Source organism: Xenopus laevis, chromosome 1L, assembly GCF_017654675.1.
Source record: "Xenopus laevis strain J_2021 chromosome 1L, Xenopus_laevis_v10.1, whole genome shotgun sequence".
Classification (NCBI taxonomy): domain Eukaryota; kingdom Metazoa; phylum Chordata; class Amphibia; order Anura; family Pipidae; genus Xenopus; species Xenopus laevis.
Window position 1 is genome coordinate 157,863,022 of NC_054371.1, and position 13,516 is coordinate 157,876,537.

The following is a 13,516-nucleotide window of genomic DNA, read 5'->3' on the forward strand; positions in this document are numbered from 1 at the left end:
CTGCTACTGAAAAATGCCTTACCCTTTAAACAAAACACACACCTGGGTGCAGTTCAGTAACTGAATATGCACACCAGGATATATCTTAAAAAAGACAACTTAATTATTTGATAAACATTTCGGTCCTCACCAGGGACCTTTATCAAGATATCTATATATATATATATATATATATATATATATATATATCATATATATATCTATATCTATATCTATATCTATATCTATATCTATATCTATATCTATATCTATATCTATATCTATATCTATATCTATATCTATATCTATATCTATATCTATATCTATATTATCTATATCTATATCTATATCTATATCTATATCTAACAAACAAGGGAAAGTTGTGCTCACCACTATTTTTTAAAACCATTAGGCGGGGGTGCAATGAGGCTGTGACCACAAAATACATATAGTCAAATACAAGAGTCCTCTGCACTCAACCCATTATCAATATATTTAAGACAGCGACATTTTGTGCATACTGCTACTAAAAAATGCCTTACCCTTTAAACAAAACAGGGATTGTTTGTCCATATATTGCAATATATTTAAGCTGGCCAACTACGTCAAAGTCATCCCATATCTGGCCAGTCCTATGCTCAATTTTATCTGATTCATTAAGAATTCTATTGCTTCATTATACATTTTACAAAGGGACTAGGTATTACCTGCAACTTAACTTGCTGCTTTTCAAAGTAAACCTCCATACTTGGCTGCCCTTTTATTAGACACCAGTGGGATCACCTGACTATAGCTGGGAAGGGTGGGAGCTACAACATAGAGCTGGTCACTGCTCCTGTATAAACTATAACAAACAAGGGAAAGTTGTGCTCACCACTATTTTTTAAAACCATTAGGCGGGGGTGCAATGAGGCTGTGACCACAAAATACATATAGTCAAATACAAGAGTCCTCTGCACTCAACCCATTATCAATATATTTAAGACAGCGACATTTTGTGCATACTGCTACTAAAAAATGCCTTACCCTTTAAACAAAACAGGGATTGTTTGTCCATATATTGCAATATATTTAAGCTGGCCAACTACGTCAAAGTCATCCCATATCTGGCCAGTCCTATGCTCAATTTTATCTGATTCATTAAGAATTCTATTGCTTCATTATACATTTTACAAAGGGACTAGGTATTACCTGCAACTTAACTTGCTGCTTTCAAAGTAAACCTCCATACTTGGCTGCCCTTTTATTAGACACCAGTGGGATCACCTGACTATAGCTGGGAAGGGTGGGAGCTACAACATAGAGCTGGTCACTGCTCCTGTATAAACTATAACAAACAAGGGAAAGTTGTGCTCACCACTATTTTTTAAAACCATTAGGCGGGGGTGCAATGAGGCTGTGACCACAAAATACATATAGTCAAATACAAGAGTCCTCTGCACTCAACCCATTATCAATATATTTAAGACAGCGACATTTTGTGCATACTGCTACTAAAAAATGCCTTACCCTTTAAACAAAACAGGGATTGTTTGTCCATATATTGCAATATATTTAAGCTGGCCAACTACGTCAAAGTCATCCCATATCTGGCCAGTCCTATGCTCAATTTTATCTGATTCATTAAGAATTCTATTGCTTCATTATACATTTTACAAAGGGACTAGGTATTACCTGCAACTTAACTTGCTGCTTTCAAAGTAAACCTCCATACTTGGCTGCCCTTTTATTAGACACCAGTGGGATCACCTGACTATAGCTGGGAAGGGTGGGAGCTACAACATAGAGCTGGTCACTGCTCCTGTATAAACTATAACAAACAAGGGAAAGTTGTGCTCACCACTATTTTTTAAAACCATTAGGCGGGGGTGCAATGGTTTTAAAAAATAGTGGTGAGCACAACTTTCCCTTGTTTGTTATAGTTTATACAGGAGCAGTGACCAGCTCTATGTTGTAGCTCCCACCCTTCCCAGCTATAGTCCAGGTGATCCCACTGGTGTCTAATAAAAGGGCAGCCAAGTATGGAGGTTTACTTTGAAAGCAGCAAGTTAAGTTGCAGGTAATACCTAGTCCCTTTGTAAAATGTTATAATGAAGCAATAGAATTCTTAATGAATCAGATAAAATTGAGCATAGGACTGGCCAGATATGGGATGACTTTGACGTAGTTGGCCAGCTTAAATATATTGCAATATATGGACAAACAATCCCTGTTTTTGTTTAAAGGGTAAGGCATTTTTTAGTAGCAGTATGCACAAAATGTCGCTGTCTTAAATATATTGATAATGGGTTGAGTGCAGAGGACTCTTGTATTTGACTATATGTATTTTGTGGTCACAGCCTCATTGCACCCCCGCCTAATGGTTTTAAAAAATAGTGGTGAGCACAACTTTCCCTTGTTTGTTATAGTTTATACAGGAGCAGTGACCAGCTCTATGTTGTAGCTCCCACCCTTCCCAGCTATAGTCAGGTGATCCCACTGGTGTCTAATAAAGGGCAGCCAAGTATGGAGGTTTACTTTGAAAGCAGCAAGTTAAGTTGCAGGTAATACCTAGTCCCCTTTGTAAAATGTATAATGAAGCAATAGAATTCTTAATGAATCAGATAAAATTGAGCATAGGACTGGCCAGATATGGGATGACTTTGACGTAGTTGGCCAGCTTAAATATATTGCAATATATGGACAAACAATCCCTGTTTTGTTTAAAGGGTAAGGCATTTTTTAGTAGCAGTATGCACAAAATGTCGCTGTCTTAAATATATTGATAATGGGTTGAGTGCAGAGGACTCTTGTATTTGACTATATGTATTTTGTGGTCACAGCCTCATTGCACCCCCGCCTAATGGTTTTAAAAAATAGTGGTGAGCACAACTTTCCCTTGTTTGTTATAGTTTATACAGGAGCAGTGACCAGCTCTATGTTGTAGCTCCCACCCTTCCCAGCTATAGTCAGGTGATCCCACTGGTGTCTAATAAAAGGGCAGCCAAGTATGGAGGTTTACTTTGAAAGCAGCAAGTTAAGTTGCAGGTAATACCTAGTCCCTTTGTAAAATGTATAATGAAGCAATAGAATTCTTAATGAATCAGATAAAATTGAGCATAGGACTGGCCAGATATGGGATGACTTTGACGTAGTTGGCCAGCTTAAATATATTGCAATATATGGACAAACAATCCCTGTTTTGTTTAAAGGGTAAGGCATTTTTTAGTAGCAGTATGCACAAAATGTCGCTGTCTTAAATATATTGATAATGGGTTGAGTGCAGAGGACTCTTGTATTTGACTATATGTATTTTTGTGGTCACAGCCTCATTGCACCCCCGCCTAATGGTTTTAAAAAATAGTGGTGAGCACAACTTTCCCTTGTTTGTTATAGTTTATACAGGAGCAGTGACCAGCTCTATGTTGTAGCTCCCACCCTTCCCAGCTATAGTCAGGTGATCCCACTGGTGTCTAATAAAAGGGCAGCCAAGTATGGAGGTTTACTTTGAAAGCAGCAAGTTAAGTTGCAGGTAATACCTAGTCCCTTTGTAAAATGTATAATGAAGCAATAGAATTCTTAATGAATCAGATAAAATTGAGCATAGGACTGGCCAGATATGGGATGACTTTGACGTAGTTGGCCAGCTTAAATATATTGCAATATATGGACAAACAATCCCTGTTTTGTTTAAAGGGTAAGGCATTTTTAGTAGCAGTATGCACAAAATGTCGCTGTCTTAAATATATTGATAATGGGTTGAGTGCAGAGGACTCTTGTATTTGACTATATGTATTTTGTGGTCACAGCCTCATTGCACCCCCGCCTAATGGTTTTAAAAAATAGTGGTGAGCACAACTTTCCCTTGTTTGTTATAGTTTATACAGGAGCAGTGACCAGCTCTATGTTGTAGCTCCCACCCTTCCCAGCTATAGTCAGGTGATCCCACTGGTGTCTAATAAAAGGGCAGCCAAGTATGGAGGTTTACTTTGAAAGCAGCAAGTTAAGTTGCAGGTAATACCTAGTCCCTTTGTAAAATGTATAATGAAGCAATAGAATTCTTAATGAATCAGATAAAATTGAGCATAGGACTGGCCAGATATGGGATGACTTTGACGTAGTTGGCCAGCTTAAATATATTGCAATATATGGACAAACAATCCCTGTTTTGTTTAAAGGGTAAGGCATTTTTTAGTAGCAGTATGCACAAAATGTCGCTGTCTTAAATATATTGATAATGGGTTGAGTGCAGAGGACTCTTGTATTTGACTATATATATATATATATATATATATTCATACCACAATAATATTTGCCCAAACTTTATGGGGCAAATTCACTAAGATTCGAAGTTGCACCAGGCGCAACTTCGCCGCACTTCGCCGCACTTCGCCAGGCGTAGTTTCGCCAGCGGTCCGCAAATTCACTAAAATCTGAAGTTGCGCTCAGGGGTAGCGTAAGGTTGCGATGTTGCGCTAGCGTTGATTCGCTATGTAAAGCGAAGTTACGCTAGCGAAGGCTAATTTGCATACGGCGCCAAATTCAAATTTCAATGGAGGAATACGTATCAGCACTACAAATGCCTAGAAAACCTTCAAATCATCAAATAAAAATTTTATTTTGCCCTACACATGTGCCCACTGTCTAGGTAAGTTGCCATGAGTCAGGAAATGTAGGGGGGAAGGAGGGGAGCCCCAAAAATTTTTTCGATCTTTTTCAACCTATCACCCATAATGTAGAAAACACGCCAGCGTTTTTTGGGACTTAGAAAAAATTTTGACTTTTTTTTGAAACAATCCCTATCTACTCTATTGCGCTTCGCCAGGTCTGAGGTGGCGAAGGAAGTCTAGCGTAAAAGGTAGCGTTCAGTACACTGCGCAAGTTGGTGAATTTGCGTAGTTACGTCGCTAGCGAAAATTCGCCAGGCGTAAGGGTGCGAAGTAACACTAGCGAAACTACGCCAACGTTCGTTAGTGAATTTGCGCAGTAACGAAAATGCCAAATGCTAGCGAATTAACGCTAGCGTTCGGCGCTTCGGCGCTTAGTGAATTTGCCCCTATATCTCATGACAATATCTGTTCATGTATCAGCGTTTTAAATAATTAGACTGAGATGCAATTGCACCAAAGCTGATCGCTCCAATTTGAAATCTTGGTTTGTCAGTGACCTCCAGTATGTATAAGCATTCATCAAACAGACTTGCAGTCTATAGACATCCTGTTGATGAGGTTGATATAACAAAGCACTGCAGTCCAGAAGTCCTTGTGTTGACCTAATAGCACAAAATCCAATGAATCTGCCCATGGGTCCATTAATCAGATGTGCTGCAAATCAGTCCATGTGTGGCCAGAGGGCTGGTGTTATCTCCACTCTGCTAAATTGCCCAAATAAATGTCTTATCTCTTATCTTCCAGCTCTAAAATAAACAACAGAATGCATGTTTCTTCAGTATAGCAGCAATCCAAGCATCACGGTTAGGGTAAGATGGACCAAAAGGAGCCGAAAAGTCCTTTGCCATGCAGAATATGTATGCATTCACATGTTTAATGCTACACCCACATCACTGCCTCAGAAGTCATGGTCCAATATTTTGCACTGCTGATATCTTACAAGGTTAAAACAGATGTCTGCAAGTCTGGATATGTGCTTTCAAACCAGCAGTTCTGGATACATAGTTGGCCACAGTTACAAAAAGGAATTATTTGCATGTCTCTATTTAAAACTCCATAAGTGAGGGTCCACTCCTCTCTGGTTTTTAGGCAGTGCTATGTGCATAGCATGAGGCATGTTAATAACTTCTCATTTTAGAAAGCTGACTTTTGCATGTCTTTAGTATAGAAATCCAATTACTATCTAATGTAGAGACCAACTGAGTGAATGCACTATATGACGCAAACAAAGCCCTACAAAAAACAAAGCCCATTTATTAAGGTCTGTAACAGGTCTGGACTGGGAATCAAAATAGGCCCTGGCGTTTCAGGGATACAGAGGGCCAAACAGCCCACACAGAGGCCCAAAGAACCCCACCACCCCAATAAACAGTGACTGTCTATGGCAACTTACAGCAGCCCCTCTGGCATTTGCCAGAACCCACAGATCTGGGCCTGGTCTGTAAAGAAATCTATGGTCTTCCTTGCACGCTGCTAATAAACTGAGTGGCTTTATTTGCCACACCAAAGAATCTGTTTCTGTAGCCTTTGTACTACTGTGGACTTTAGCTTGGAAGGTTGTGGACATGGGGAGCCTAAAAAATTAGTTTCCCATTTAAAAACTTGACCACAAAAAATCAAGGTTTAAAAAATAGGTCCCAAATGTCAGCTTTAATGAGTTTGCTTGTTTCAGAATCAGAGCCAGGATTGCAATAATTTAAATATTAGTAGGGTTTGGAGTGCTCAACCCTTCTAATACAACTCTGTTGAGGGTATCAGGTGCTTAGTGTTTTCTTGCCAAACAGGTCCAGCATTCAATGTAGAGACAAGCCAGTAGCACACTGCAGTGAAACAAGTGAACTTGTTATTTATTCAGCCCATGTACATACAAGGTAAGGACAACGTTTCGGACCCAACTGGGCCCTTTATCAAGCCAGGGCCCAGTGGGGTCCAAAACGTTGCCCTTACATTGTATGTACATGGGCTAAATAAATAACAATTTTACTTGTTTCATTACAAACAGTGTGCTACTGGTTTGTCCCTGCAGTAATGTAAATAATCACACTGCTTTCAACAGCAATTATATACAGAGAATTGGATGGAAAAGATGTAATTAATATTACATTTTCTATTATTTCTATGATAAAAGCAGTTTTTGGGAAGAGGACCCCTTTAATCTCTGGCAAACAGTGTTAATACTAAGGTTTAAGTTGCAACGGGTACTTTCAGAGTCAGATTTAGAGAAATGATGGTGGGCCAGGCACTGCAGCAAAGCTGGGGTTCCCATGTTAAGGAAGGTGTTACTGTTGATCCGTGATCCCCAAGTAGTGGCTCATAAGAAGCATGATGCCCACAACCAACATTAATGTTGCTTCAAGTGGCCTCAAAGTAGGTGCCCATTTTTAAACTCCAAATTTTGGGTGCATAAAAAAACAGGTTTACTCCAAAAAGAGCCTCCTACAGCCTAGCAGTTCACATGGAACTACCAAAACCCACATAAAACCATAAAAAGCCAACCCCTGGCGCTGGCAGTCTGTAGTATTAGGCCATATGGATCTGGCTAACTTGATAAGCAATAGCTCAGGCATTTCCCATTCGTATCAATGGGAGGTGCCTGAGGTCATTTAGGGTGGTATTCAGTTTGATGCATGTGCCGCCATCCATAATTTATATTGATAAGACACTGGGCCCAGAGTTCCGCAAACATTTCTTTTGGAGTTCCAAGAGGAAGAAAGAAGCAACAGATGTTGGCTCAGAGGTTGTACCATGGGAGATATAATGCTCTCCTTGGCATGAGACACTTCTCACACCTCACCTAGCGGATATCCCACAAGGCATTCTGAGGGAAGTGGATTCAATGAAAGTGGTTTATTTAGGGAAGGGGAGATTAAAGAGCCGTTATCATAAAGATAAAAAGGCTTTATGGTCTCCTGAAAAAAAGAACTTGGGAAGTCAGTGTTCAAAGAAGTGCAGGGTTGAATACAGTCTAAAAAATGATGAGGTTGGCCTGGATGATCACATTAATCACACGACTTGCTCCTGATCAAACCAGTCTGGTATTCTTTATGGCAGAACTCCCCCCATCCAATGCTAACATTTAGAATAAGCAATACGGGTTTAGTAATGATTGCATTAATATGGTACATTTATCTAAAGTGTTTGAAGTACACTGTGCATTAGTATTTCTAGTTTGGGGTAAAGGGTCTTAAATAACACAAAAACGTTCGTGATTCTGAGAGTTTATGTAAATAGGAAATGTTTCTTGTTTAGTCCCATTGATATTTAATAATGGCCATAAACATATATGTAGTGAGAATTAGGACGCTGGGGCTCATTTATAAACAGTGGACAAATTTGCACCTTGGCAGTAACCCATAGCAACCAGTCATTAGCTGCAGGTTGAGCAATGAAAGCAATCATCTGATTGGTTGCCGTGGGTTGCTGGTCAAATTTGCCCACTGTTTATAAATGAGCCCCAATGTCTGTAGGGAGCAAATATCTCAATACTGCAATTCTCAATTATCTAAATACTGCACTTAGTATATTCATACTACCTTGTTGCATATAATACGTGTAGGGCACAGGGCAACTACCATAACTGCCATAATGAAAGGTTCATTTTAATTCATTTTATTGTATAGGATTGATGCATTATGCATGGCTATATAATGTAAGGTTAATCTTGTGAAAAAACACAGATCAAAAAATCAGCCCCTTCCTTGCCTGCACCTGGAACCACTGTGTCAGTCCAGGTGCAGGCACATGTGGTGGGTTTCAGTGCCAACAATTCCCATGCACTGCAATAAAATTATTTGTGGGTGCATTGTCACTCATGCTTGCCCCAGTGGTTTTTTGCCTTTTGCAGTTCAAGCCCAATAGAGTAGTCCTGCCAGGGGCTCTGACATCTGTAAAAGCGGGGCATCTGCTAAAGGCAAGGAGTTTTGGATGGTGGAGGGGGGGGTCAGGATGTAGTAGAAAGGCTGGGAATAGATTGTGTGGAACCAATGTAAGAAGTTTCTTCAAATTGCCTTAACTGGAAGCAACTATTCTCACTTCTGTGTCATTGGAAGAGGGATTCCCGTATAGCAGAAATCCCCCATTTTCTGGTCTGACTCACCTTGCTGGTGGAAGAGCTCAATTGATGGAGGAATTGGGTCAGTATGGAGGCCACTTAAAGCAATATTTATAGTTTATTCACATTATACAGTACATATAACCGGGAGTCCCTATTAAATGTTAGAGTGAAGTTTAACGTAATTTCTTTCATGTTGTACTAATCTGGCAAAGTTATCCCTGGCAAAGCAGAACCCAAAAAGGATAAAACCTACTTCTGCACAGTATAATGGGGAATGCCTGCTAAAGTTTACATATATTTAATCAGTTCTTTTTTCCCTGGGAAACCTGCAGCCATTCAAACTCCTGATGTACCATTTTTGGATACAGTAATTATAACTAGGCTAAAAAATACAAACCCCAAAGCAGCAACACCATTTTGTGCATTGCTGCCACCAACCAAAAGATGGCCTAATCAAGGGGTCATTTGCAATGACTATTCGTTGGGGGGGGGGTACACACATGCAGATTATACTGCTAAGGATACTTTATCTAAGTATATCTTATGCTTGGACAATGTATTAAATTCATTTGTGTGCTTCTCTCTGGTTATTGTAACTGGTTTTAGCACACCTAATGAGCTGAGAGCCAGCACCTTCAAGTTCAAACTCAAAACTATAAAAATGTGTCAATAAACTGTTTGATACAGTCTACTGTAAAACAAAAACAACTGGATGTCTGTACTTGTGCAAGTTGGAATCCCAGTTTGTGCCTCCTTGAATTGTTGTATTCTGGTGATTCCCAAATCCCATGGCCCTTGCAGTGCGTGGGTGTCTTTTGAATACTTAATAAATATGCTGGCATACATACCAAACAAAACTGGATGTTAGCTACAGGCACGAGTCACCCAGGAGTCTGCGCCAGCTGTTATTTTTATTCTATTGGGAGTAAAGCAATCAATGAACCAGCAGGGGTGTCCGGCACCCTTTAACAGCTTACATGTGTTGGGGGTAAGGCAATGGGTGGGGACCCTGCTCTACAGCGGGATTCACGTATTCTAACACACTCTGAGAGAGATGGAGCTATTTTATGTTTTGCATTTAGCGAATTTCTGCCACTGAATTAATGCATATCCCCTTGTACTGTAAATCCTCCCTAGTGCCCTGCATAAGGAAAGTGAAAACCAGAGATTACACAAAAGGAATAAGTCCCCGATGAGGTCTCACATGGTAAAACATCCCAGGCTACAGACGATCAGCCTAAAATAAACTCCTAAATACTGAAATAAAACAAGATCAGCGGATTTGGCCTGGGGTGCCCATGCTGGATCTGACACTTCGGGGCAGATTTACTAAGGGTCAAAGTGAATTTTTTAAGTTAAAAACTTCGAATTTTGAACAATTTTTTGGGTACTTCGACCATTGAATAGGCCAAACTTCGACTTCGATTCGAATTGAAAATACTTTGAATATTCGACCATTCGATATTCGAAGTACTGCCTCTTTAAAAAACTTCGACTTCGACAGTTCGCCAACTTAAACCTGCCGAATTGCTATGTTAGCCTATGGGGACCTCCTAGAACCCATAGCCAACATATGGCTACGTTTTTAGAAGACAAAGTAAAATTGTTCGATCGATCGATGAAATTGTTCGATCCAAAGGATTTCATCGTACGATCGAACGATTTGACTTCGACTGAAAACGGCCAAATTCGGTTAAAAAAACCAAAATCCAATTTGATTCTCGAATTTCGAAGTATTTTCCACTTCGAAATTCAACCCTTGATAAATCTGCCCCTTAGAGCTACACCACCCCGTTATGGTTTAACCCAGTGGTCCCCAACCCGTAGCTCACAAGCAACATGTTGCTCACCAACCAAAGTAGGTGCTTATTTTTGAATTCCTGGCTTGGAGGCAAGTTTTGGGTGCATAAAAACCAGGTGTACTGCCAAACAAAGCCTTCTGTAGGTTACCAGTCCACATAGGGGCTACCAAACAGCCAATAACAGCCATTATTTGACATCCCCATGGACTTCCCAATGCTTATGTTGCTCTCCAAATCTTTTTTACATTTAAATGTGGCTCACAAGTTAAAAAGGTTGGTGACCCCTGGTTTAACCAATCTTAAACCCCTTGTTACCAGCACAACATGGTTTGGTCTTCACACAAAAGCACCTGGCTCATCTCCTGTTACTGGTGCTTGTACTGAGGCACAACTATTCCTGAATATGGTTCATAGATAGCACTAATGAGGGCCCTGGGGTCAGGAGTTAACCAGGCTGGGAATATACCACATGCAAAAAATCCTAAATGGGCCCCTCTGAACTGGTCACATAAGGAATGGAATGATGGGGGTGGGCAGAAGGGAGGCAAAGGATGGGGGTACAGGTATATTGGGAGAAAGGAAAGAGATGGAAATACAGTACAAGCAATGTGAGTCTATGCCATACAGGAGTGGAAAGAAACTATGTGAGTGTAAAATAGTGTGTGTGTGTGTGTGTGTGTGTGTGTGTGTCTGTGTGTGTGTGTATGTGTGTGTGTGTGTGTGTGTGTCCCCCACAGGTATGAGTGTATGAGTGAGTGGTTGTATAGCTGTGTTTATGTGAAAAAGAGAAAGAGAGGAGATTATGCCATTTAGAAAGCTGACAACATGGCGAATAAAACAATCTGTTGTTGTATTTGCTGAACTAAAGCCACGGCAACTGTTAGGAAAATAAAAGTCTGTAAGTGCGTATTCTCTATTCGTGTTCAGATCCCGCCGGCCCCATTTCTAGAGTGTTAATGGGTATGTTATAATAATGTCCTCTCTTGCTTCCAAATTGTAGTCGTAAAATGAATTTTAAAAGACTGAGTGCAAATATAATTTAAGGCGGTTGGCATCATTAAATTGTGAAGAGAAATGCATGATTCAAAAAGAAAAAAAAAGTTACTTAAATTTCAGGAGGAATAACCGAGATATTATTTTTTAAATTAAGGATTCAACGGGCAAAATAAAGGCCGACAGACAACGGCAGAGACAGAGGATCCAAGTGGAAATCCAGACCTGCCCGTTCGCTAATGTAATATATTTATTACGCCATATTCACAGTTTATACCAAAAAAGGATAATAAACAATAGGAAATCAGTATGTCTGTTAGATGGAAAATATATATTTTGGACATTGACAATTAAATATCGTTTCTACTGATTTTTTTAGAATACATCATACTCTGCTTATTAAAAAAAATATACAATTGTTTTTTTTATGCACAATGCTCGTTATTAATTCAGTGTATCTATAGTAATAGAGAAGCAAGTCCAGTTTCTTTAAAGTTTTTCGTGTAATTATCCAGCTATGTCATTTTCCTATCATGTATGCTATTTTTATATAAAACACACACATGCTTGTTTTTATTCAGATCCTATGACGGCTGTTAAAATGCGACTTGTTTTGTTACTTTGGAAAACGTATTTGAAAAAAGTAATCGTGTACTTTATTGTGATAATTTAAAAATGTTTCAATTCATTTTGGGTCATAAGGCAAAAAAAATGAAAATTTTATTTTTTTATCCATCCATATTCTCCATCTGGAATAGTTCATTTTTCTGTGGATAAATAAGGCAAATCTTGGAGTAAATGCAGTCTGTTTCTTCTGCATCCCCTGAGCGCAAAGTAAAAAATATAACGAATAAACAGTATCAAGAAAATGTACTGTAAAATGAAATAGAAGAAGAAGAAAAAATGGATAAGGAAAGTGAGAAGACAGGACAGATAAGGCGAAACAGAAAATCATAATACATAAATAAAAAGTGTAATAAAAAAATAGAACACCAAAATAGTGCATGGTTGTTACAATAAGAAGTGCTAAACACACTTCCCACTTTTTATGAAGTGAATAAGAGGAAAATATTTATAAGGAGAACAATGAAATAACCTTTAACGAGCTGGCTGGGAGAAATTCTGTTTTGGAAGCCACTGCAAGAAAGAGAATGTTTCCTTCCATGTGATTGCTGCGCCGATGTAGCAAGACTTTGTCAGTTCTGTTTGTCTGGAAGGAATCAATTGATTGGCAGTTGTCTGATAATCCTGAGCTGCATCCCTTTATATCACATGGTTAAAACAAATATATCTGATCATCTGCATAAAAAAAACAATGGACTAAAAAAATAATAAATAGACTAAAAAAAAACACCACATATGTGTGAGAAAGGGAAATTGGTAAGTCAATAATCAATAATGCTTTCAATGGGTGTGTGTGAGTTGAGGGGCTCTAATTAACAAGACACGTGACAACGAGCTGCTGCACTTGGCGATTAGGGGCACCAGAGAGTTTGTCAAAAGTCTCTACTAAGCAGTCTGGTGGTGGCTGTTTTGTTAGGAACCTCCAACTTGTGTTTGTGCTTCACATACAGACCAATTACAACTCATTTCACAAATGATTTTTAATTTTTAAACATGAAGTATCATGTTTTTACACATTTAAGCACCTATCTATGAGCTGTCTTAAAAGGTGTCTGAAATGTGTGATTTTCTCATTCTTAATGAGCTAAGCCTATATAAATACAAATAATACCGATATCAATAAGACCCAGCTTCTGTGAACAATTACATTGCCATTTTCCATTCTATTTTTTTTTTTTAACTCTGAATGGTAAGATAACTGGCAGAACAGACTGGGAGGCCGTCTCAATGGTTGCGCAGTATCCATCCAAATGAATACAGGGGCTCTGCGAGCCAAACGTTAGAGGGATACTGTCATGGGGAAAAAAAAAAAATCAAAATTAATCCATCCAAATGAATACAGGGGCTCTGCGAGCCAAACGTTAGAGGGATACTGTCATGGGGAAAAAAAAAAATCAAAATTAATCAGTTAATAG